Below are 27,105 nucleotides of genomic sequence, written 5' to 3' on the forward strand. Positions count from 1 at the left end.
TTTTTTGGTCTTGGAGGCAATTAGAGTACATTTCTGCTGGTGTTTTCTTGGCAGCTGAGGAGAAGTCTACAGTTTTTTAGGTGTGTTGAGGAGGGCATGAACAGGTGACTCCAAATGTTTGCATTTAACATGCAAGTCCTTCCTGATGAAGCAGTGAGTCATATCCTGCAGGCACAGATCCTTAACTTGCTGTTTAGCAAGACTTCACCAAAATTATTTTATCAGAAGCTTAATATTTAGCTCCTGAGAGCACCGTGCCTCTTCTGCACATAAATAATGCTAATTTGTTATACATTAAACCAGTGGGATAATGTCACTTCTGAGAGTGCCTGTGCACCTCATCATCTGAACATTTAGACATCTCTCCTACAGATATAGTACATATACATATATGGAAAAGATACTGACTTGTAAGAAACTTCTGACTTGTAAGTTTGTTTGTGAACATTTGCTTTGTGTGAAAAAAGATGATCAATTCTGTAGCGGACACCCCTTCCCCCTTTTGATTACTGGGTGGTTAAAGAGTCATTTTAATGCACATTTTCATGTATTTGTCCATATATTTCCATGCATTAATAGTATAGATGCTCTTTCTCTAAGAGGATAATTTTTCATTATGCTCTGTTCAAATCAGTTCTGTTTGAGTGAATAAATATTTAGAAAGTGTTAACAGTAGAGTGGATTTACCTTGATTAAGATGACACACAGCTTTGAGTATCTAAATGTTCTTGTATGTGCAAGCAGTTCCATTTGAGGGACAACCACAGATCCTAGTACTTCTCTGACACCAAAATTCAAGTTAAATTTCCAGAGGTAAAGTAAAGGTAAGGCTTTTAAGGCAAAGGCCAGAGAATCTGTCTTGTATCATTTAATACCAAATATCCAGTAAAAATCAGAGTGCACATGGTGGGATTCTGCAAGTTTTCCTGGTGCTGATGGGCCCAATAAAGTCTGTGGGGCTGCATGTGCAAGATTGGATTACAGGGTTAGGGACTGTATTTTGTGCTCTTATAACTCTCAGTACATGTATTTTCCTTTAAGTATAGTCTGGACAGTCTCAAAATGTAGCTTTTTAAAGGTCTCTTGTTAACACAAACATATAAATTAAAGAAACAAGTGTAGAAATAGTAAGATGTTTGACTTAAGTTTTGGTCACTTTCTTGTCGTAGAACCTTAATAAAAGAAGAAAACTAGGAAAAAAACCACCAAAACACAGCCACACACACCCCATGAACCAAGGAAAAAACCCACCAAAGAACTACCACCACCACAAAAAAAAAAAAAAAACCAAAAACAACCCTTAACAGCCAGCAAACCATAGAATTTACTGGAATAAGAGAGGGGAAGGTATATTCATAACTGAGAAGTAAACTGTCTGTCTGGTTCGGTTTTTAGGGATAGAGTTGAAGGAAAAATGCAGAAGAAATGCCTATATATGATAAATATGGTGTAGATTGTGGCTTTTAACACCAGCCTTAATAATGTCAGGAATACTGTTCATCATCATTTTCTGTTTTTGCATGAGCTTAAGATAAATTATGTAGGTTTATCCTCAGAGCATTTACATAGTGAGATTGTTTAGGTCATAGTTTCAGCCTTGTGCAAATTAGAGCTGTTGAAACTTACCCATCTCTTAAACATTAGTGATTTGTTTAAAATTAATGTGGTGACAGACAAAGGCTTCAACAGTAAATACTGGTGCTTCTTGTTTCTGGAAACAGAATTAAATTGGAATCAGTTGTTCTCCTATGAGTTAAGTCTTTTTGGGATAAAATGAAAGTAGCCTTTTGCAAATGTACATTCTAGATTTAGTTTTGCATTATTTGAACATGATGTATACAGCTCCTTAATGTCCTGCTAGGTCCTAGATAGGGTTCCCAAATGCCACTGAAAAAATTGACCAGAGTGATCATTCAGAAACCTGATCATCTTCACCTTACTGTATCTTCATTGTGCCTTTCAAAATGAAGTTGTTGCTAAGGAGATATTGCAATGCACTGCATTTCTCTGGGATCTGAACAGTGAATAAGCCTTATAGCAAATTCTTGTTCTTGTGTTCTTGCAATGTCTGTTAAGCCAGTGTTATCCCAACTGATATCCTTTGTGTTCTGCGATCAAAAGAGTTTGTCAGAGATGTGGGGCTTAAAGATGCAATTCAGTGTAGCAAGCAGAACTTGATCCTAAATGATTACCATTGTTCAGGGCCTGTAAAAATAGTTTGGAGGCTCAGTCACTACTGCAGTAATAAATGTAGTGAGCAAACTTTGAAAAAAATATTAAGATCAGTATCCCACGAAGCTCTACAGGCCACCTGTGCAAGACGTAACCCTGCGGAGATTTAATGCTGCCTTCCCAAAGGGCCTGTAGGACACTTGTAAGGCACAGCTTTGTGGAATTTGCAGCTGTATGGACAGGCATGGACCCTGATCATCTGCTCCCTGGCCTGGCAGGTCCAGCAAAGGCAGCTTTTGGTCACTGTCCAGCTGCTGGAGCAGCGGTGTTTGCCAGGGGTCCCTCAGGTTCCTGGTGTGCTCCTGCCCCAGCTGCCTCCAGGTTTGCTGCTGTGCCCACAGAGCTCCTGCACCTGGGCACTGGGGACAGCAGTGTGGCTGGGGAGCATGAAGGGACAGAAGGGAGGGAGGAAAGAAGCTCTTGACAAAACACATCTGACAATTTTGGGGGAGTGGCCATGTCATCAGTGTTGGAGTGTCATTGTTATGGTTGTGTCTGGGAAGTTGTGCATTCAGGGTGAACTGGACGGAGCATCTGGAAAGCTCTGAATAACTCTGTGCCCTGTTGTGGGACACAAATAAAGCTCATATGAGTTTACATATGTATTTTACATATATATATTTACGTATGTAACATTGCCTGTCTCTAAAACTATCTAGGCATACATGTTCTCAAACTCACTCCACTGTGAGGAAGTGTAATGGCTGAGACTGTGATGCCTTGTGAAAAAAGGATGATTCTGTGTCCACAATCAGATCACTTAATAGAAATGCTTCTGCAGGAAGGTTTTTCACACTGGCTTTGCATATATACCTAGCCCATCTGGCTGTAGGCGGTGAAGGGATGGAGTTGGTGTTCAGAGGGCACTTCCACAATTCCAAAGGTGGAGTCCCACTTGGGAGAAGCTCCAATTTCTTCATGAGGTGTAGCAGCAGATTGGTTGGTTAGGTACGTAAACTCTGAAGTATGAAAGCTTCTTTCCTTCCCTGTTTTGCACTCTTCCTCCTCAAAAGAATCAGTGTTGCTTCTCAGAATTCTTGAGCTTCTTGTTCAGTGCAACATACCAGAGTTTGCCTTGCTTAAGAATTGTCAGAATTGTAGCAGGAAAATTGTGAAAATAGATGGCTTATCAGCCTATTTAATTAGGTACTTCTGTCTCTAAGAAAAAGTCCTGAGGCAACTGATAGCAACCGATACTCAGCAAAGAGGGCTTGTGGGCGATTCGTTGTCATTGTTTTGGGCGTACTTCAACTTAGTCTCTAGCAATGCTCAGAAACCAGAGAGCTTTAACACAGCAGGTAAGCTAAACCAGAAGGCATCATTATGCCTTTGTGCAAACATATTTTGATATGGGATGCAGTTGATTCCCTATCTTCACAAAATGTAAAGTTGCACCAGACTACCTATGTTCTTATATCCTGTGACAAGCAGACCGTGACTGCTCAAATAGGAAAGGAAATGTTCAAGAGACGTGTGATTTAGGGCTCAGACGTGCTGAGCAGTATCCAAGAAGTAAATGGAAATAGTTACTTGCTTATAGGAGGATGATGGGGGACACTCAGTTTGCCGCAGAATTGAAGCAAAGTGAAATCTTTGGTGTACAGGATGTATCTAAACCCCTGAGATGAGTGCCACAGGATACAGCAGGGGTGTCAGTACTTTCATTGAGGAGATCTACAGAAAGACAATTTAGTTGTGGCAGTTCAGAAAGATGTTCTGAAGGCAGCTTAAATCCTTAAGTGACAGCTGAGAGCATGCTAGGAGAAGGATCACTCTCATTGCTGTCTTTCTGCAAACATCTGCTTTTGGCCACTGTCAGAAAGGTTCTTGAGCTAGATAATCCTCTGGCTTTCCTGATGCGTTTTTCCTGTAGCACAGGTAAGACTTCAGACTATTAGTTCTCCAGTACCTTTTAAAGCTAGGAAGAGAAATACATTTTGTAGCAATCCACTAATTGCATGCACTAGGGAGTCAGGCTAACTTTGCCCATGCAATGCTTTATGCATTAGGAGTTAACTGCTGTCACGAGTCGTTATTTCCATTGAGAACAGTGATTCATCTTTCCATGAGTACTCAACAGATGTCTCAGTGGGAATGAAATTTTAGCTCATGTCACCATTCTGTAGGAGAAAATACATATAGGAACAGGACATTGTGTTTGGGTACATGTGTTTTCTGTTGAACTGGGTTGTCTAAGAACTTCTGTCTCAAGTGTTTTGAGCAAATTTAGTATTTTTTTGACCATGATAAGCTTCAGAATGGTAGTTGTGGAGGAGAAGGCTTGCTGTTATAGGCAGTGCAGCCTCTCAAATGTACATCAGTCCTGATTAGAAAACCCAGATTTTAGCTGCTCTAACAGCTACTGGGGATGGCTTTCCAATCAGTGTTTTACCTGACATACGTTTCTGCTCTATGCCTTTCAACTGTCTGGTGGAAATTTGTCTTTTCTTTTATTGCTCATCAGAATGGTCTATTAGAGATGTTACATTGGAAAAGCCTCTTGGGTAAGAGCTACCCATACTAGATATGCCTTCTGCACCACTGTAACTGTGAAAATTTGGAAAGAATAACCATCTGGAGAACAGAATTTCAGGATCTATGAGTCCAACATATCACAAGTTACCTTGCACTTCATTTGTGTCCCTGTGTTGAAATTTTTGTTTCTATTTTTTGCTTCAGCTGTCTTTTTAATACTCAATATACAAACTTAGTAGGGGAGTTAGATGGAATTTGAAAAAATCTGAAGTTCAAATGTCACTGTTTTACAAAGAAAATAAATATGTTACTGAACAGCATCTGTATTAAGTCGGGGTAACTGTACATATTTTCAAGTATTGTGTTTTTTGTGAAGAGATGTCTATGAAGGTTAAATCAAAGGGCAGCTTTTTGAGAGGGTTTTGGAACTGTGCACCATGACAGGATACAGGACTTTGATCTATTTAGTTTTAAGAACTTTGTCACAGTATTTGTCCCAAATCTTAGTGTTCAGGAGTCAAGATATTGACATCCTTAAATGATTTTCACAGCACAAGCCAAGTGCAGGAGAATCACTCTTGCAAATGCAGGGTCCTGAGCTTTGTGCAACCGCAGAAGTGATGCCTGTCAGAGGAACACTGTGAGAATGTTATCAATCATTTTTTTCTTTTGGTGCTTCCTGCAGCACCCTATGGTTTAGACAGTGATTGTGGTAAGAGGCTTTTAAATTGATGTAAAGACCAAGTTGATTTGACATGTTTTTTAATCAAGTGTTTATTAGTTGAAATAATCTTGGGTGTGTTTTGGCATAGTTTAAGTTTGAGTGGGAAATTGAATCATTGTCAGGAGTCTGTGTATCTTTGAGCATGTTAAGCTGAAGTTACCAAATAGAACTGTGGGAGGCTTTTGGCTTGTGCTTAGTGAGTATAAACCAAAGCTCCTACCTTGCTGCCTCAAGAGCCACAAAAATGTTAATAAAAGTCAGAGATGCAAGAAAAAAATGTATTCCATATAGCCTGTCTACTTGCCAGTACTAGCTTTTCCCTTAAGTTACTTTCCACTATTTTGTTCCATCTAGTTTAAGGTATTACAAGGGACGAGACTTCCTCTGCAGTCCTGTGGAAATTATTTCACAGTCCTCATAAGACTTTGTGATTTTTTTTTCCTTATTTATATTTCCTGGTTATTATATTTCCAGAGCAGAATCCACACCAAAACTGTCAGGGGTTGCTTTCCTGTTAGTTTTGGCAAAATCATTCAAGCTTCCTTCTTGCTCCTGTCTGCTTTTGTTGAACTGAATGAACCAGTGAACATTCTCATGCCTCAAACTACAAGGATAGTTTTTTGGGATAGGTGATAATTTGCTGTGGGCTGCTGTGAACGTTTTAAATCAACCTGCATGTATCAGGTAAAGCAGCTGGAGCTCTCAGCGGTTCTTTTTTTGCATTTTCTTTTGTTTCTCTCAGGTGTTCACACAAAGCCTTCCTAACTGGTTTCCCACGTTCTCCTCACCTCCACCCCTCTCCCCTTTAACACTAGGGTACTTGTGCATAAGCCTCACTATAGGATTATGGACTGGCCAATTAGAGGCAGTTAAAGCTGCACTAAGATGAAGTCAATGATTTATCAGTAAGCAAAAGCTAAAATTAATCATGTAACCTGCCTGTAAGATTGGACTGTGGACTATTTCATCAAAGATAATTTGTCCCCAAAGAACACGTTGCTTGTGTTTGGACTGTTGGGTACCCAAGAGAAATTAATTTGAATTGTTGTATGAGTCTCAAGGAACATGTGAGCTTTTGCAATTGTTTCAAACCCCAAAATATTTCTGGTCTATTATAATTCCATTTGTTCTTTCTGTTTTATCTCTCAATTATATATAATAAAATTAAATACATATTTACTCTGATTATTGTAACTAAATTCATCAGGAACTGTTGTGATAGGACAAGGAACATTCATTTGAATGTTATTTGCTTCCTAAGCATTTGTACATTTAGAGCCAAGTGAATTTTATTTATTGGAAATTGCTTACTTTTTCATTCTTTGTTTTTCTTGGTTTGCTGAGCTATTTTCTTGTGTGTTGACTTGCTTCTCAGCTTTTAACTCGAGCTGCTGTACACAACAAGGTGCACAGTGGCAGCTGCTTCTTGAGAAGTTGCCATTTGGAAGGCAGCATGGAGGTTGTCCTGCAGACCTGCCCGCACATGTACCACATGTGGGTACGCCCTGCCTCAGGTGGGAACAGAGGCTGCCAGAGGCACACAGAGACTTTGGTAACACAGAATCAGTTTTGTGAAAGATTTGCTTTTAAATCTTTTTCTCCCCCCAAGTCGAGTTTGTAACTTTCTTAGATGTGTTGTAAATTCTGAAGTGTTTCACAGTCTGATAATGGATGAGCTGTGTCATGTGCTGCCAAAACCCTGCAAAGTGTGAGCAGTATGGAGCTAGGGAGGAATGCTGATCTTTTAAAATTATGCTAGCTTTAATATTGTAACTAAATTATGGTTTAAATCACAAAGTCATCACAGTATTATTGGAAAAAAGATGCAAACTAGGATCACTCACATAAAGGGGAGAGATGTGTGCAACACCTGTAAACACAGTGAAAAAGGAAAGTAAGATGCTTTGGGTATCTCTCTTATCAAGATATTTGTGCTGCATGATCACAGTCTCACACCAATCTTATAGTGGAGCATTTTTACACTTGCTCTGCACTCCTAGTGCCTGTTCCCTCAGAGCCTTTTCTGGTGCCTGAATTGGAGAGATTGTGATGTAGAGCTGTTCTCATCTCCTCCACAGCTCTTACACAATGTGTGGAAAAGCAACAAAGCAGAGAAACTTGGGTTTGGTGACACGGCAAGTTTGGATCATCTTAAAGCTGCTCCAAGGGAAGCCCTGGCCAGTGCAGCTCAGGAAACTGATAGCAAGTAAATTTACTTGAGTGGATCTTAAAAATAATTAAACACATTAACTTTTATACAAGTAAAGCTTGTATGCCAGATACAATACTGTATCTTTGTGGCTCTGTCTGCCCTCCCACAGCCAGTGGAACCATGGGTGCAGCTTTTGGCTTGTTTAGTGGAATTATGGGCATGATTGATACAGATCAAATCAATTCTTGCTACTGAGAGATTAATTCATGCACTGAGCTCATCCTAGTGATTGTGTGAATGCTGCTTCCTATACAAATTTAAAAGGTTTCTGACAGCCAGCCTGACCTGAGACACCTAGTTTTAAAACATCAGGAAGTTCTGTGAAAGTACTGGGCATGGAAGTTTGTTGTGTAACCTTATAACTAAGTTCTGTGCAAATTCAGAGTTCTCTTTGCTGCTTATACAATTTTAGTGCAGCTTTATTGGTGCTGCTGAGCAAATGTACAGTTTTATTTGTTGAGAGCCAGCCAAGTGGCTCTCTGTGGGAGAATGCTGATAAACCTGACTATTTTAAACCTGGGTGTCTCTCTGCTGTTTTTCAAACTCAGTATGTCTCTTCCTTCTGTATATATCATGTTGTCTTGCCTCCCCATCCCTGGCTGCCACAAAGGTGGTAACACTTCTTAAGTTCTCATCCCTCTTCATGATCTTGCTCGTTTTTGCTCACCTGAAAAGCTCAGTCTTTTACTTCCCTCCGTTAAACTCTTTGAGACTATTCAGCACCCTGAAAAGTCATTATTCTTCCAGTATTCCTGCAAGACTTCACTGTCTGTTTTGGTGAGGCGGTTAAGGAGTTAAAAGCTTGTGGAGTTTCAAAGAAATGCCGGACAGCTGCTGTAAAGTATTGCTGCAAATCCTAGCTGACCTCATTCTTGTCAGACAACAGCGATAATATCCAAAAACGGGTGCAAGACAGGAAGTGTTTCAGGAAGGTGTGTGTTTCATGCAAAGACATCAGAAATGTGCTTTCTCCTGGGGCCATTTACCATAAGATCCATATTAATTTAAATGAAACAGTGAAATTCCAGGCTATGTTTACAGAAACATCATTTCAGTCCAAAAAAAACATTGCCTGTTGCTCTAATGTACAGATGGCAAAAGCAATTGTGGTAACCACTTGTATGTATTTAATATAATGATATTGCTGCCTCTATGGGGGCTTCACATAATTTTTGATACTTTCATTTACTATTTTAAGGGGTATCTTTGACTTGAAAAAGTGGAAAAAGAGGAATACAAGTCTACTTACATTTTCTAATTTACTTTACGCTCAAAGACTGATTTGATATCTAATGTGCTTTTCACTAATTGAATCAACTGAGTTCCTTAGTAAGCAGAACAAAATCTCATTTTCCCCTAATGCATTCTCTGATTTATAATTTTAAAGAATTAGCTTTTAAAAGATTTAGCATTTTTCACCAGTCAGTCTACCAAGTTACCGGCAAAAAGTATATATAGGTTCTTACTATTTTCATTGTACTGAAAAGTTCAGACATGAGCAAGCTTGTATTTTATTTATATTTTTCAGAAGTACCCACATAAAAGCATGCAAATAAAAATAAATCCTACCAGTTCAGAGCTCTTCTGCTGATAGGGATATTTTCCCTAAATTTCCTCTTAGTTGTCTCCAGAATTGTGCCTCTTATCGTATGAATCTGCAGTAAAAATCAAACATAAATGATCATTTTTTAACAAGCATAAGTAAATACTGCTTGAGAGGTTTTTTCTTTAGATTGCAGAAGTTCTTATTTCAGCATTAGCTTGATAAATTTTTATAAAATAATTTATTAAGAGTTGGACTTGATCCTGTAAAGATTCTACCATTTAAAATGTTGCACATGAATAATATGATTAACTGAAATGAAGTCCAGCAGATGCCTGTAGGAATATTAAAATAAAGCACTACTATTTAGCCTCAGCTCTTTGTTTCATTGAAAAACTTGTTTTCTTCTGTACTTTTTTCCTATATTCTTCTATAGTTTAAAAAAATATTAATTTATGTTGGTAGGGAGTGAACAAATTCAAGCTGCTGGAACTCATGTAGTAATTTCCTCTTTGGGAATTGGCCTGTTTGTGAAGCTGGGTCACTGACCTTGAAGGGCCCTTTGAAAAGTGCAGCTCGTGGGCAGGGACCATGGGGATGCTGAATGGTAAAATAGCAGAGGTTGGGATTTTTTATAGAGATGTGACCTGGGACCTCAGGTGAGGTGCATGAGGAGATAAAGGCAGGCTGGGGGATGGAAGACCTGAGTGCAAACCTCAGCCCTGCTGCACGCTGAGGAATGAAACAAGAGTGATCTGTGTTTTTAGAAAATTATCCAAGGATGTAACTGAAAAGAAAGGGAAGGAAAATGGGATCATTTAGATACAGGAAGACATTTTTTTTGTTGTTTGCTGGTATCAGCTCATTTGATATACACACACAGTTGTTTCAAACTGAATTATATTTTAGATTTGTCTGCTGTTCCTGGAAGTTATTGCCAAGAGTGAAAAACCGCATAAGACATTTCTAGTATTAAACCATCTATTACTGATGGGTAATGACAGAGTAGAGGGAGAAGGCACCAGTTAGTCTGGGTTAGCTCATGTGCTCTGGATAACTCTTTCTTGAACACTTAGATTTCTAAAGTTCTGCTAGGCTATGTTGATTTCCCACTGCTTTCTGGATGTGGTGAATTGTCTCCATGTCAATGTCAGCTAATCTCAAGTATTCCCATGATTGTCTCCCTCAAACTTTTTCAGGTAATGTTCCATTTGATCACTTTTCTCTTGGCTATTTTAATAAGATAACAAATACCAGAAAGGCTGCAATAACACCTTTTAACAAAAGAAACATGTTTGAGTTTTTAAAATTACAGATGCCCTGCATTGTCACTTAGATTTTATTTGTTTTTGCTTTGAAATGCTAGAGGCACAACATTTTAGATCTATAGTGGCTTTCTTGTTTAAATTCTGATTTTTGATAGTGAAGCAGGGAATTAATTCTCAAAGTCAAAAGGGAGAAAGTTTTTATAATTACCAAACAGTTACAGATTCAGACACAGGAGGGAGATAAATCCAGAATCCTGTTTTATTAATTGTTTGTTAAAAGAAAAAAAATTTTATGAGATGCAGCGCAAATGTTCACCTTACAAAATTATATAGCAATGCAAAATATGAGAAATTGTGTTAGTCCATCAGTCTGTCCCCTTGGCTTTTCAAGAAGGAACCACAAGAAACTTAAATAGCATGCTTTCTTGTAACAGTGATGTAAAAAGATGTTATTTAAAGTTTTTTGTGTTTGGTTGTTTTGTATTTTTCTTCAAAGTGTATTGGGTTGGTTTTGACCAGTAAATGTGGATTTTGTTTCTGTTCAGTCCATATTCCAGTCAGTTCTGTGACTGCCCCTTTTTGATCTCAGTGAATTCTGATCTTTCTCCTGCATCTTTAGACATGCACCTGAAGCATTTGTCTCTTCATCAAATGTATAGAAGAATTTGGCACTTGTCTTAGTATTCTGAAATAAACTAAAACCAGGCTGTTGTGGTTGTCCTCATCAAAGAGTCTTCCATGGTATACACAGGACATCAAAGAATATATTTGCTTACTGCTTAGAAAACTCTGTTTAAAAATCTGCAGATTTGTTGGTGAAAACAAATTTCTGATTTCTGAATTTATTTGGTAGGGTTTTTTAAAAATCCAAGCAATTGAGTTTTTTTGTTAAATTAATGTTTTATCCTTTGTGCTACTGAGCTTTTAAAGTTGGATAATTGAAATAAGGCCTGGCATAGACGAGTTAAAGGTGTCAATTTTGTGAGTAGCTACCTGTGAAATGTAGAAATGCTCAAAATCACAACACCCTGCTCTCTCTTGTGTGACTTGGAATGACACCTACATATGAATTAATAACCAAAAGGAAATACTAAAGTATTCATAGGGTGCATGAAAGTTCCGATAGTGGCATGGGTAGGTAGCGTTTCCAAAGAGCAAGGCTGTGGTTTAGGGTGGTTATAGACATGCCTTCCTTGAAAGAATGGGATAAAATACATAAATCACTGCACTGTTGTCACCTCTCTCCACGCTTACAGCCTATTGATGTACTTTTTGAGTAGTAGTTGCACAAACCCTCTTGACCATTTTCTTACAGAATTCTTACAATCTCTCCAAGGAAACAGTTTGCTTTGCACCTGTGGCAGCTTGGTAGGAATTGTGTGTGCTCTGCTTTGACTCTGCCCTGCTTTCAGAGGGTACCATTTGACTCTCCTGAGCCTGTTTCTGCTCTGCTGAAGGGGACAGTGATGCTGCCCTGTTTTGCTAAGGCATCCTTCTGATCAAGACGTGAAAGACCAGATAGAGCCTTCTTTTTACTGATCCCTAGAGAGCTTGAATACAAACTGCATGAAGGCCTGCAGTCTCTGAAGGAGATTTAAGGAAATCCTGCTGGGATTTAATTCTGTGTCTGAGTCATTTGAGCTTGTTTTTTGACCCATTAATAAACCCTTGTCACACTACTGCTGCTGCCTTTTGTTCCAGTCATTACATTCCTCTGGAGTCTCTGTAGCCATTGTCTGCTTTGTTTCTTTGGTTTTGTTTTTCTTCACTAGGAATAGATTTTTAAGTTGGCAGAAGGCATAAAATTTGGTTCCCACCACCAGAAAACTCGGTGTGTTTGCAAGGGGTGTATAATGACCACGCAAGCTCCACTGCATGTTCCCTTTGGCAGAGTGCAGCTCCCTTCTCCCTTCAGTGGGTGTGCAGCCTGAGTGGGCAGTGAGTGCTCCTCCTCCTTGCCATACTGGCAAAAGAAGCAGTGCCACAGAGGAGGGTATAGGAGAAGCCTCTGAGGACCCAGATATGTGCTGTGGGATATTCAACACTTTCAGCAGAAAGCTCTTCTCACCCTTTTGTGCGTGCGTGGAGGCACACACAGGCTCTCCCCATGGGACAGATACCTATCGTGTTAGAAAGAGCCTCTGTGGGCTTTGGCTCTCTGTTGAGTGTGTGTGGGCCATTTAGAACAGACAGCTTTCTCAGAGGGCACGAAGGTCAGTTTGAAATTTTTAGGTGTACTATGTAACTCAATCTGCTGTTGGCAGATTTGGAAGATACCCGTGAAATCTTTGTCAAGGAACAGGCCTTTTGTTTCCAAGAGAAAGTTTTGGATGCAGAGTGGGAAGAGGAGTATTTGCTAGATATATCTGAAATATGTTTGTTTTGAAAGCCACTATTGAATTAGGTGTAAACTTTGAGCCTGGTTTATATTCCTCAGGGCAGGGGAAGATGGAATCTGTTGTTTATCTGAGTGCAGGTTTTCCCTAGGGTGCTTATATACACTACAGAATATTCATTAAGCTGTTGGCATTGTATCTCTAAATCTTTTCTTTGATTTCAGGTCTTAAATTAAAAAAGACAAGCCAGATATTCCCACTCCTCCCAAAATAAACCTAAGTTGTGAAACTGTCCTTAGCACTTTTGCTGAATGAAGCAGAAACACCTACTGTTTTCTGGCAAACCCGGTTTATCCATGTAGACACTCTTCTGAGAGTTGTTTCACTGTGTCCACACAGTCTTTACCTGACCTTCAGAAAGACTGATGACAAAGGGAATATTTGTAAGGCAGATTACTGCCTATTTAAGATTTGGGGTTGTCTGTGTTTTCCAGCATGTGACATTGAACAACTACCAGGGACAAAAGAATTTTTTGCTTCTCTCAAGTTACTGTTGGCTTTAAAGCAAGAAGCCAGGAAAGGGACATGCCATTTACATAAGTTTAGAAAACCTTCAAAACATCTCTTTTAAAATTTTCATTAAGAGGTATAGAGCTATTGTCATGGCATGATGGAGAAGCTTTCCAAACTGGTTTGAGAAGATAAGTGCATTTTCTTTGGTTTTTTTTGCATTCCACTAATATTGTGATTATTATGCTACCATTTTAGCTGTACAGTTGGTCATACTTTGTACGCTAATTTTAATATTGTGAAAAGGATGCCATTAATAATGAGTAGGAACAAAATAGTTAGCTGGTTTTAACTGAGGTGGCACATTTTGGGTGTTTCAGCTCACCTCTTGTAGAAGGTCAAAGACAAAAGAGATTTCCATTTCTAGAACTTTGCATTAAGATGGAAAGTAGACCTGCAACCCTGTCTTGCAAAGTCATGAAGGTAAGAAATTAATTTGGCAGTTCACAGAATTGTTGCTAAGATAAAATGAGAGGAAAGTGAGGGGAAAAGGAGTGTTCAATGGGAAGGAAGTATCAAGAAAATAGACAGTCTTCTTAGGAAGACTTAGAAACAGATGAAGCCGTGAGAAACTGAACAAAATACCGACATAAGAAGTGGGTTTGCCATACGCTTAGAATTAAGCACACATTTTCTGTGGTGCTCTTCTGGAAATTGCTGCTATGAAATAGCTTTTGTGGGACTTGAGCTTTAACACAACAGCTGCTACTACCTGCACACCTTGTTTTGGGTGATAATTTTGTTTGTGTCAAGAAACTAAGGGTAATTCCATTCTGCTTTTAAGGTAATCTACAAAGTTTTTCATTTGCTTCAGAATGAATGGCAGTGATCTGCCCTTCCTTCAAGTGATCAATCCTTTTACAGGATATTTAAGGTGAAATAGCCTATACAATAATGTAGATTATAGCCACATTTATCAAAGTGAATGCTATCAGTTGAGACTGAGCAATAATTTTTAAAATAAATTCTGAAGTTTCCATTTTTCTCTTCACTTGCCCCAGAGATTCCCCTTATCCTTTTTGTATTTTTTGGAGTAACCAAGATACCTAGCTGAGACATGAATCTTGCCTAACAGTACACTTTGTACTCATTGTAAAATTGGTTCCCAACTGTACACTGTAAAAGATGTTCAAAAACATCTAGACTAACATGGAAATTACGTAACTGTGGTAAAAACTTCAAAAGAAAGCTTGGGGGTTTCCCCCCGCCCCGTTTGCTTTGTTTAGGTACATGTTTGGGCTGGATTTTATCCGTCCACTCTTGCAAATCCTTCGTATTTGTACTCTTACCTGGTTCATCAAGAGCTTTTAATGAAGTATGTAATCTCATGGTGGGAAGATACCTTTTTCTGTTTTTCCTTTTTCCTGGTTTCCATGTTCTTTTAGGGTGTGGTTCAAACTAAAATGAAATTTAGGTTGGTCTTTCCTTTTTTTTGACCTGCCAAAGGGTTTGTTCTGTTAGCATTGCTGGGCTCCCTGTAAATCATACATTCTTCTTGGGCTGCGTCAGGTTACTAATGACATGATTAATACAGGAAGGGTACAGGAGGGTGACGTAGTGGCTCATGCAAAGTTTACCTGAGAATTATCTGTAGCTCTCTACTGTTTAGTGTCTGTGTGAGTCATGGCCTGAAGCTCTGCCATTCCCTGTTCTTCAGCTGGGCAAGATCACACTTACCTCATTCTATGTATGCATTTCTCCCTTTCCTGCCAGATCTGATTAGAAGCACTTTTGTTTTAAACTGTTTATGAAACATTCAATACACTTTCTGCAGATAGCTGACCATAAGGCTAAATGAAAAATGCCATTGGATATGTGATCCAGACAGCTTTAGAAACTTTCTCTGTCCTTACATGAATTCTGATTTTTATCAACTGAAGTTTTTTTCATGTTCATGGGTTTAACAGTGATAGTGTTTTGACATTAGTGAGCTTTGCAATAGGGCTGTGAGTCAGTTGCCGTCCCTCTCCTGTTTCTTCTTGTGTATTTGTACAGAGAAAAGCTTACAAAATACAAACAGCAACTCTACAAACAGCAGGTGCAAGAGCTCCCACCAAATTTGGTTCTCCTATTGATTCCTTAATGAAGCATTTGGGAAATTCTTCTTACTGATATGAAAACACGGGCATATTCTCTGATACTCTTTGAAGACTCCGAGTACATGCAGACCAAAAATATTTGTTATTTGTTCTCCTATTTGTGTATATGTGTCTGTTAACTGTCCCATGCTCTCAAGTCTCTTTTAAAAGACCAGAACTAAGTCAATGTAGAATTTTCAAGTAATGCTGATTATTTTTTCAAGATTCCTTTGTTTTCTTTGTAGAACTGTCACAAAGTTTTGGCATCCTTCAGGACTTTAGCTTTCCTCAGCTGAAACTGTTGCTTTTTCTCCTTGTGAGCTGCTGTGTGAATTATCTTGTGCAAAAAGTGCTTAATGTTTAACTGCACAAGAATATGCTGAAAGCAGGCTATCATTTTCCAGCCAGCTTGTATCTCACAACCTGCCAAAGCCTATATTGGGAACACAATGTGTGGGAAAAACTTCTAAAATGATAGACAGAAAAATGTCTTGTGGGAAACCTAAAATGCCTTGAGACTCATTCTGTTACTAAAGAATGTTTTTACAAGCACAGCTTCATCCCCTTTACTTTCTGAAATTTTCAAAAATGAAAGCTTGAGAGCATAACATTTGTGTAGAATGTAAACAACTTTCATAAGTGGAAAAGTGACATTTCTTGGAAATAATATTGCCTTAAGAGAAAAGAATGGTCAAATTGAATAATTAGCCAGAAAAAACCCCAAACCAACCCAACTTAGTTCTAAAAGGCTCAACTACTTCTAATAAAGGCTATACTGATGCCTGAGATAAAACTTTGTGTGCACTTTGATTACATTTTTCAAACATATCTTAAAGGAAAACAAACATCCTATGATCTGTTAATCTCAAAAGATGCACCAGACGAGTAAATTCATATTGTAAACATCTCATTAAAATATCTAAAAGTTCTCTGATGCAATGTGAATGCTTTTTACCTACATTGCAGCACATGCTAATGGAGTTAATGATTATAATTACCCAGATGCCTAAATGGAGATGGCAAAAGTTCATGTTCAGCTTAATGTTGTCTGTATTTAATTCTCCTGCTTTTAAAGGAACTGTTTGCATTAAAGAGTAACATAGATTTTATTCAATGAGTCAGTGTTTAGGCAAAAAATAAGCATATTGTTTGACACGTGCCTTTATGTAAGCTATGTTTCTAGAATCTTTCAGTTTGAGCAGTGAAATGGTATTTCTGGCTTTTGTTTTCTTCTGGTGAAATAGCCAGTGCCTTGGCTGTAGAACTGATTTTTTGCTTTATGTCCAAACTCCTCTTTTTTCATGCTTGCAATTAGAAAATTAATCAAACAAGGCTTTAAAATGTCTTTTTTTTTTTTTTCCCAAAATTGAAAGGCACTGAATGAAGTAGAAGTGTAAAAAGTAACTGTTCTGTAAAACTTATGCTTTCACTTGTGCAGGTTTATGAGGCAGGACATGACCACCCTCCAGTTCATCAGGTTGTGGTTGCAAACAGCCCTGGAGAGAAAGAGAGAGCAAGCTCTGTCTGGCTCCTTGGCTCAGGCAAGCCCACAAATCCAGAGGAACCTCTGATTGAGGAAAGACCTGAGAGGCAGGAAACAGATGTTGGCAGCAGTGTCCTGGCTCAGGTGGCCAGATAACAAATGTACCACGCCAAAATAACCAAGTGGGTTAAATGGTTATAACTGTAGCTTGATCTTATTTATTTGGCTACTTAAATCCAGGAATCCAGGTTTCCCTAAGGAGTACTGTGCCTTTTGCACATGCTCTTCTTTGTTTGGCATTTGTAATGTGTTGTCAAGCTGCAGAGACCTTGTCTGATAACACCAAGGTCACCCCCCCACGTGTTCCTGTGTGCAGTTGGGTACTTTCCTCAAAGGCTTGCTAGGGTCATGTAGGTATTTCTGTGTGCCCAAAGATTATGCATAGGGTGATGCAAAAGGACGTCATCAGAGTCTTACATATTCAGAAAAAGTCCTTTGAAGTCTCCAAAACAATGAAGATTTACTATTTTATTTTTGCTGTGTATGCCTTTCTTCCTGTAGCTTTTACTAGTACATTAGTTGTACCAGCACCACAGGAAGCCTGCAGCAAACTATTTCACTTGGGTGTTGGCATCTTATCTTCCAGGGAGAGTGCATAGAAATGCATTTTCCAATCTGCTTTCAGGTTTTGGATGTTCCTGATACCCATTCCACAGTCTCATATTACAAGATCCTGGAGGATATGGAGAATCTCAGGGTTAAAAAATAAATTAAAAAAACACAAACTCCCAACAAAACAAAAACAGAATTAAAAAAAAAAAAAAGCCCAAATAAACAAAACAAAACCACCACCCTTGAGTAGTACAAGTGGAATTGAAGAAACCCTTTCAGGGCTGTTGCTGTCTGACTCCTGGCTCACTGTGGGAGCCCTTAGTCTGAGCTCCTGCAGGTAGATAATGACGGGGGAATCAGAATTTCTCAGTGCTCTCTTGCTCTTTGGTTTAACAACATGAGAAAAGTGCATAATATTACTGTCAGAGATCTTCCTTCATTCCTGCTCCAGATTTCCTTTTGGGCTTTGGTGAGTTTGTCTTGTTTTTAGATAGTCCTGATTTTCCCTCATCTCCCATGATTGCTGCTGCCACCATTTTTCCATTTGAGAAGGTGTTTCCAGAGATAACCTCTTAAGCTTCCTGAGTGCAACCCTGTGACATTTTTAATTTGTACATGTTATTTTCTGCCACTTCTCTAGCATTGGAAATTTCCATTTCCCAAATCTCTTTAGGAGAGGTAGGAAAAAACTTGCTTTGTGTGGGTAATGAGGCATAGGTAGTGTATTTTAGATCTCTATAACAAATATTTTCCATTTCTGAATTTATTAAACCTCCCCCCTTGGTTGTAAATATTGGAATGTGCAACAAACTGGGGATTTGTTTAATATCATATAAAGGTTTTTCTCTCCTAAATGCATGAAAAAGATAACAAGTCACAAAACTTAACACTGCTATAGAATTTTAGAAGCTGGTTCAGATATGAAGAGAGTTCCTTAGTTGAATACCACTTAGTAAAAATGGGATGGACCTGTTTAAAAGTATTGGATCTGATACATCTGTCACAGACCTGTTGTTCTAGGAAAGAAGGACTTTTATCTGTTTTTCAGACAGTCATTCCTAGTGTTGGGGATGGACCAGCTGAGAAACAGATTTAGATTATAATAAGTTTTAGCAAATTTCATTCCAGTGGCTTCCCAGGTAGGAGAGAGAGAGCTTGGTTTGAGCTTGTGGACCTTCTTACATTGTTTCAAATCCCCATAAGACTCAAATTCAAGGGAAGCCAAACCACATTGGTTCCACTGTTTGTAGAGCTTCTTGCTCTTTTCTGTGGTGGTTTTTAAAATCAAATTATGTCTGCCTTTGCTGAACTTCTGTTGTGTTGCTAGCTTTACTTTGTATGCTCCAGTTGCTAAAATACAAGAAGCCACAAAGGGCGCCAGTGTAATAAACAAGAACAAATAAGGAGAGTCTGAAATGCTGTTTCTTGCAGATAGTTGACTTAAAATCTGAAATAAAAAATGTTTCTGTTTTTGGTATTTATTTTATTTATAACTTTCTTACGCTACTATGAACTTCTTTTCTTCCACCAAATAAACACAAGAGGACTACTGCTCACTGCAGCTATTTAAGAAATGCAAGCAATGAAAGTAAAAACTACTTCAGATTTGAGAATTAGTTTTTATCTAAAAGTAATGATTTTACATTCTGAATGTTGGATTTGTTTTCAATTCTGTATACATGTTCCTTAGGCAAATTTTTGAAAACATCAGCTTCTGATGAAAGTTCAAGTTTCTGATTTTTCGTCTTTTCTTATTTCTTTTCCATTTAATATAATGAAATAATCACCATGATGCTTGTGCTAACTTTAGCTGTAGTTATTTATAAACAACAAGGATTGGGCATGGAAAACTATGATTATAAAAGCAATTTAGCCTGATGGGCATCCTTCAAAATCCTCCTGTTTATGTGTGACAACAGTATGAGATTACATTCAGTTTATATTTGAGTCCTGTATATAAAAGTTTCTGAATTCCTGTGGTCCAGCCTTCTCTTTGAAACCTTGAAAATTACCTATATGAGGCTTGTGTGTGCATAATCCTTACTACAGAATTGTTGCAATTTTCTTTAGAGACCCATCACGTTAGGCAAAGTGTTTTTATATTCCATTGTCATGCTGCTTTAAGACAGGTTTCCCTCTGCTAAAATGGTTTCCTTTATTGCTTATTTGTTTATATTAGTAGTGGTTTCCCTCACAAGGTTAATTACTGTTTCAAAGAAGTTGCAATTTCCTGTTTTGGTGTAACTTGTTTACTTTAGATTTGTTTGGGAATTCTTTCTGTTTTGAAGATTTAATGCTCCAAGGGATGATTCTTAATCTTTCTTACCTTTTCCTCTCTCTTTTCTTCTAATTTTAGGTAAGAATGAGTTTGCATTGATTTCTTGGTTTTGAAGAATTTCTGCTTGGGTAAAGTATTAAGCTCTCTATCTTCCTTTAAAAAATGGTATTATTTTTCTCTGTATTTAAGGGAAGAGGGGAATACATGGCCAAAGCTAGTGCTGTGCCCTTTTAAATACTCTGATACAGTTGCTGGAAGAGAATTTGAAAATTTCAAGTAGGTGTTTGGGTTTTTCTTAATAATTTTCTGTATGCATGATGATAGTAAAAATGTACAAGTTATTAACTGTCCCCTGTAGTAATTTGGAGAGGTTTGAAATATATTTCCCTTAAATGAAGCAATGTGCTCCTTCAGATTTCTTGTGGAATACCTGCATGCTCAAAGGCCCTGCCCAAGTATGTAATAAGGCTTATATAGTAGAAGCTCTTTGTCTTTCTATATCCAAGAAGAATTTAAAGATAGATAGAAAAAAGCAGGTCAGCTAAACACACACTGAAATTTAAATGGTAACACCACAGGGTAATTAACACACACTGCAATACCAGGATTTCAAGACTTGTTTCTTCTTTTTTTGAAATAAAAAATCCTGGTATGTCTTTGCTATATAATAATGATGTGGGGGCTGTACTGAACTGTGTTTTTCCCTCCTCAGCCATTACTAACTGTAGAGTTGGAAGCTTTCTGTAAAGAGGCTGCAATCTCAGGGAAAAAGATCTTTCATTTAGCAAGCCTTCTGATTATAGGAGAATTGCTTTATTGTGGAAAGTAATGCAACTATAAATATGACTTCCTGTGCAGTAGACATGTTTGCCAGTTTCTAGAAGCTTGAAAAAGGAGATCTTGTCTGGTTACAATTCACAATCAACCTATGGAAAGAAGTTGGAACAGCAGACCATTTCTTTTATCAGGGACACTCTTGGTTCAAACTACTGCAGTTCAGCTTTTTTGTTCTTTTTCTTCTGCAAATACAGTTTTAATTAATCAGTGGGAGGCCCAGCATGAGGTAATGCTGGAAATCAACAATTTGAATCCTGTGATTCCTAATAGAGAATTAATGAAAACAGAGGTATTGCTTTCTCCTTGGTCAGAAAATTTGTCATTTGGACAGTATCTGAAGGTAGGCTCTGCTGTGTGCATAATATTCCTTTGGGGTTTGTCTAGTTTTAGAAGATCGAAACTAAAACAAAAAATAGTGTAATTCATACTGGGAAATAACCCTGATCTTTAAAATTCTCTAGCATATGTATTATCACAACTTGGTCAGAAGGACCTTCTGGAGTCGTCTGATCTGATCCTTTGTGTAATGTAAGGCAAAAATCTCTTGCTCATTATTCAAACAGATTTTACGTGGGCTCCAGCCTCTAATAAAGTCACGGCAAGCTGTGTTAATTTTAATTTTTCCCAAGTCCTAAATTTGCTCCTTCCTTGCCATTCTATCTGAAGGGCCATTAGAGATGCTCTTGAAGGAAAAGTTTGAGATGATGTGCTTCTAGAGACAAAGCCTGTGGTTGCCCAGAGGTGGATGTATGGTGTTTGTCCCTATCTTTATGGCTTCACATGAGACTGGATCTCAGGTGGCACTGAGGAAGAGGTGGGAAGCAGTGTGACAAGGACAGTAGGGTAGAGAAGTAGTGGCACTTGATGACATGAGAGTGAGGAAAAGGTGTGATCAATCACTGTAAGCTGTCATCAATCACTGCTTCAGAGAGGGAAGAAAACTTTGATCTAGGATTTAAAAGGTAGGATTCCTATACTTGTTCTCTATATACTGGCCTTGACTGTGTTCTTATTTTTAGAGTAGCCAGAGATTACTCTAAAGAGATTGAGGCCATCAGGTAGGGGTTCTCAGTGGGAGAAACCTGAGAGGAGGAAAGGGGAAGCATTCATGCTCCATGTCCTGCACACACTCTTGCTTATGTACTTTCACTCACTGTTGTCCTTTCCTGGCAATCTCTTTTGTTGGTTAAAGAATTACCATATTTGACAGTTTGGGGCTGAGCACAGCTTTAATTACCTGTCTGGAGTATTGCATTAGTTTCACTCTGTCAGCTACCCACCTCCATGTGCTCTCTCACCCTGCTTGTGTCCAGCTGCCAGGCAGTGTTATGTACTCCACAAAGGACCAGAAACCTGGACATTGTGCCCCTGCTCTGGGCCACATCAGCATGCAGTGCTTGTATGTATACTGCACACACAGCACAAGCCTGGGCCATGTGGATAGCCTTGCTACAGTGCAGTTTTCTTTTTTCTCTTCCATGTGTTGTTTTCTGAATGGACAGCGGCTTGGGGGCAGGGAGGAAAGAACAATACACTGTGAAAAAACCCTGGATTTCAACCTTGAGATCAGGTTTTGTGCTGGTTTTATAGAGTCACTTTATGTCATTCAGTTAAGAAAACAGTTAATAGACCTAGATTTGAGTACAGATAGGAACACTACTTTGATCTGAGTTCTGTCCTGTGAATTAAAGGAGACACATTCTTACAGACAAACTGTCTCCTCTGAAGATCTTCACTATCATAAAGCTCCTCATCTGGGGAAGAAATGAGGTATGCAGTTCAGCTTATTTTAAAATATAAATTTAACTTTAAAAAAAACCCAAAAAATAATTAAGTGTAGCTGTAGATTACATCACTTGTTCTGTAGTACTTATATTTTCTACAAGGATACCAGTTTGCTGCCAAAATATGACTCAAAAGATCAATAGCAAACAATCTGTACAAGTTTACACAAGAGAACTGAAGTAGTTCATTCCATAAGCATTGTGTTTTAAAAGCACACATTTCAAAAATAGATACTTCTTTGGGAAGTCTGCTTTCTTAATTTTCACTGTTGCTTTCAGAAGTATGTCCAAATAGTTACAGGCTTGGTTTTTTTTGGTTGTTTTTTTTTTTCTGAGTAAACTGTTGCTGCGCACTGAGGATGTAAGGGAATTGGAATGGCTATGGCTCTGAATGCTTGCAGTTAACAGAGGTCAGTCATAATATTTCTGGCCACAGAGACAGTCTTAAATTTAAAAAAATGGAAATTGCAAGTTTGATGTCTATTTATTGTAATAAAGAATTTAAATGGAGGTCTGAAAGGTACATTCCTATTTAAGGATATGCTGATCATGGTGGCTGTGGTTGAGGGAGACTCATTTGTCATGTCTTTATAAATATTGCTGTGCTGTGTATTTAATGTTCAATGTGTTTTGATTTCTTTAAAACCCCATGGATTTTTTTTATCTAAAAATCTATGCATTAAGAAGTGAATGATACTTTCTCCATATCTGTGCTTGGTTAACATTCTACAGAAAATAATTACTTGCACAACATAATACTGCACTAAGAGACATAACTCTTATTTTTGTATAGTCCTTTTTTGTTGAGACTGTCAAACATTTTACTTCTTAGTCATTGTCTTCAGAGTTCCTTTAATCATCTGTATGTTGGTCCATTTACCAAGCCAAATACCAGGAGAGAAAAGGAAGAAGAGCTGCCAACTCTCCCCTATTTTTTTATTTCTGAGATTTAAAAGTTTCACACAAATTTCTCAAGCTCTAGGAGGAAAAATGTGCAGTTTAGGAATGATTCCTATCCCTTTTGTTCAGCTCATGCTTTTCATTAAACTCTTTGGCTCTTGATTTGACATTATCTACCCAGTAACTGATAGTCAGAGTCTCCACAGCGTTTCCAACAATTCCAGAGGCGTCCTGACCATCTACAGATAGTAATGTCTGATAGCACTGGGGGCTTTTTTATGCTACAAATGTGTGAGTATGTCATAGCTTTTAGATTTGAGAAAAAGCACACATTTTAGAAAAACAAGTCAAGGAAGCAGAAACTGGAAAAATTGGAGTAGGTGGGAAAGAAGGGCAACTGAGGTAGTCAGGGCTTCCAGCTCAGGGTGTATTGCTCAATGTTCCTTAATTTTGGCACTCATCTGTTGAGATTGTGAGAATAACCTTCATTATTCTTAGCAGTTAACCCACCGCAAGGGTTTGTTCTCCTTTTATAGAGGACTTGTCAAAATACTATGACAACTAGGCTGATTTTAGACAAACAGATCCTGGCTCTAAAAAGACAGTAAGTCTGCAAGTCAAACGTGGAGGGCAGCCATTAGCACTGGGAGAAGTAAGAAACCACAGATTGTTTTCTCATTGGATGAGGAGCTTAAAGCAACATAAAGTTAATTGAAGAATTCCTTGAAAGTGGAGTCAGCCTAAAATAAAAGCTTAGGGGTCTATAATTTTCTAAATGTGAAAGCTTTGTGAGCAGTAGTGAATATAAAAGTTTGAAAAAAAGCATATTTTAGTAAACATATCTGGCTTGTGTTATGGACTGTCCTGTTTTAATTATTCATCCAAATAATGTAGATTTGCAGTATGATCTGTAATTAGGCACAGTTTGATTTATGGAGCTGGCCCCACATAAACTGTGATGTCATGCTGTGCTGCTCAAAATTACAGCTCTGCTCTTGCAGTTTAAAGACGATTATTTTTAACTTTGGAATGCTTCAGTTTTGTGCATCTTGGCTTGTAGCTTTGTGAACTTAAGATGTGCTCTGCTCCTCTCCTCCTTCCTCTCCCCAGATCAAACTGTTGTAACGTAACCAGAACAAAACCTAGTGAAATGGACTTCTGAACATTCTCATCTTTAATTCTTGTTGGTAAATAAGAAGAAAAGCAAGACTCTTCATGCTTGCTGTCAGGGGGGGTTGAGAAATAGATACAGTTGGAATTAAACTATGTTTTGCCAGGTGTCCAGATGCTGATGCCATTCCAGAGCAGGAATGCTTCATTTATGTCTCCAAAAGATCTTAGTTTTCTTTTGATGCTGTAATTGAAGAAAAAGAAAAAGAGGGGGGAGGAAAAGCAGGGAAAAAATCCAACCAACATACACACAAAGAAAGGAGAGGGGTGGGATCTGCACTGCCTGTTACTGCAGGTAATAATTATTTACTAGGAATGGGAGCTGTCATGTGCATGAGTTTTTACTCATATGCATTGCATTTTCTGCTTGTTTCCCATTTGAATAGGAAAATTTGTCTTTCCTTAAACCAAAGTCTGTTTCAAATGCAAAAGGAAGCTTTGCACAGGAGGATTTCTGCGTTTTCCTACAGAGCAGGTCTTCTGCAGTGATGAGCAACATCCCTTCCTACCAGCATTCCTGATCTGGACTTGTGGGCAAAGGGCCAGCACACACCAGAATATGGAGGAAGGGAGAACTGAAAGCTGGATCTGAATGTGATCTGTCCTGCCAAGCTCATTGAGCAGGTTAAGAAGAGAGCAGCATTTCAGGGCCGTGGGACTCTTTCTGTGGAGGTGTCAAGGCTGCTTCAGGCAAGGCCCCACAGCGTGACTGCAAACTGGGAGGGCACAAGAATAAAGGCATGGAGGTGTCACAGTTATACTGGAGGCACTTAATTACCTAGTGATATCAAAAGGTGGGAATAGTGTTCAGCAGGCAGTAGCTGTGGCAAAGGAAAGCAGACTCCGTTTTCTAACAAAGCAATTTCTGACTGGGAAGGGAAGGTGAAAATACCTTCCTTCCTGTGGATTTCAGTGGGAAGATTCTGTGAGCTGCTCTTGGTAGTGATTGCAGTGTTTCAGGCTCGTGCAGGTTGAGAACAATGCACAATGTGTCATTGCAAAGCTGTGCTTCTCATGAGAAGCCTTGATTATATAGCAGCTGACTCAGTTTCTATGCTATAAACTGATTACAGCTTAAAAGACTCATAAAAAGTCATGGGATTTCTTAGGGTTTTTTATAAGGATATTCTCAAATGAGTATCACATTTTTAATATAATCAGTTGTTGACTAATATATTGGTTTTAGATGTGTAACTGCTGTAGTTGTCCTATAAGTATATTCAGTTTAGGTAATGAGGCTTGCTGACAGTGTTGCTTTGGGGGGAAAGGGAAAAGGAGTTCATACTCTGTTGGTTCTTTGGTGCCAATGAATGTAAATGGATGGAAAGTGTGCACCAGTTTGCTAAGGAATTATATGTACAGTGGAAAGATTGCATGTCTGAGTTCATCTGCTCTTTTTTTGACCTGGCAAAATTGCTAACTGCAACAAAATTTAGCCATCTAGAACAAGGTGAAAGCATTAATTCTTTGAACATTTAGGTCTCTGGTTTGGTGTCAGTTACAGGGGCCTGTATTGTCTTGATTGTAACATAATGTCAGTAAACAGCCAACATTTGCTTATCAGCAGAGCACCTCTCTTGTTTTGATGACATGAAATTAAAAAAGTGGTAGGTTTCAGATAATTCTGTTGTAAGATGCTCATGTTTTGTCTTGTGTTAATATATGTTTGGTGGTTTTTTTATTATCAGTTACAAATCTGAATATAACCTCTTTTTGAGGATGGTAAATCAGCGAAGTTAAAATCAGTCTTCCCCAGAGGTCTGAGTGAGGTGGCTGCCATGCAGTGTGTTTGTCTGGACACATGCATTGGTTTTGTCCTCACTTTCTTTAGTGGATCTGGCAATACACTTGGTACAGAAACAGTCAGACCTGGAGAAACTTACAATTTACAGCAGTTTAATTCTGTTCTGTGTATTAAATGACTGATGCAGGTTTAATTCTTTTTTTTTTTTTTTGGCATCTCTTCTCGTGACACTTACTTGAAGAAACTGTTCTTGGAACTTAGAGGAACAGCTTGCTTCTGAGAGTAATAACAGCTTCTCCATCATTTTGTCTTGTCATTAAAACTGGACATTCATCCACAAGCTGTCTCACAGCTCTGTAGTTAAGGAGTGAAAATACTCTGTGAGGATCTTTAGCCTGCAGTATATGTTGAAGTGATCCTTATGGCCAAAAAGTTAAGGGGGTGATGATGACTGTCATGAGAAACTAACAAGGAGGTGGGACATGAACATGCCTGCTGTGATACCTGTGGAATTGCCAGGAGCTGACCAGATGGAAAGTTAAGGACATTTAGCAGTTAGAATACTTCAAGTAGCCCCCCCTTCCTTTTGCTCTATAATGTAAAGCTATTTAGTGTTACATTAAAAACCCGTCTCTTCAGGAACACGTGCCTGAAATGATTTTCTTGATACTGATGCCAAAACCAACTGGGATCACAGCATACCAAAGTACCTGAGCAGATGATCAAATCTGGTTCACAGGGAGTGTCATGATAGTGGAGTCTTGTGAATGACACAGGGAAGAGCACATCTGGCAGCTGCATAATTTGAACAAATCCTTGGGCATTGATTAATGGTGTGCTGGTCACATACAAGCACTTA

The 27,105-nt window shown here is 38.5% G+C and overlaps 2 protein-coding genes across 5 annotated transcripts in view; one reads left to right on the top strand and one right to left on the bottom strand.

Annotated features, from left to right (window-relative positions):
* CMSS1 (cms1 ribosomal small subunit homolog) overlaps nt 1-27,105 on the top strand; it is a 223,665-nt gene that overhangs the window by 95,507 nt on the left and 101,053 nt on the right. The window lies entirely within an intron of this gene.
* Nucleotides 1-27,105, bottom strand: part of FILIP1L (filamin A interacting protein 1 like) — a 188,629-nt gene that overhangs the window by 92,895 nt on the left and 68,629 nt on the right. For both annotated transcript variants that reach the window (XM_064725663.1, XM_064725653.1), the window contains exon 3: nt 9,213-9,298. The gene's annotated coding sequence lies outside the window, so the exon portion shown is untranslated. The remainder of the gene's footprint in view (nt 1-9,212; nt 9,299-27,105) is intronic.

The sequence above is a fragment of the Zonotrichia leucophrys genome, chromosome 1 (assembly GCF_028769735.1).
Source record: "Zonotrichia leucophrys gambelii isolate GWCS_2022_RI chromosome 1, RI_Zleu_2.0, whole genome shotgun sequence".
NCBI lineage: Eukaryota > Metazoa > Chordata > Aves > Passeriformes > Passerellidae > Zonotrichia > Zonotrichia leucophrys.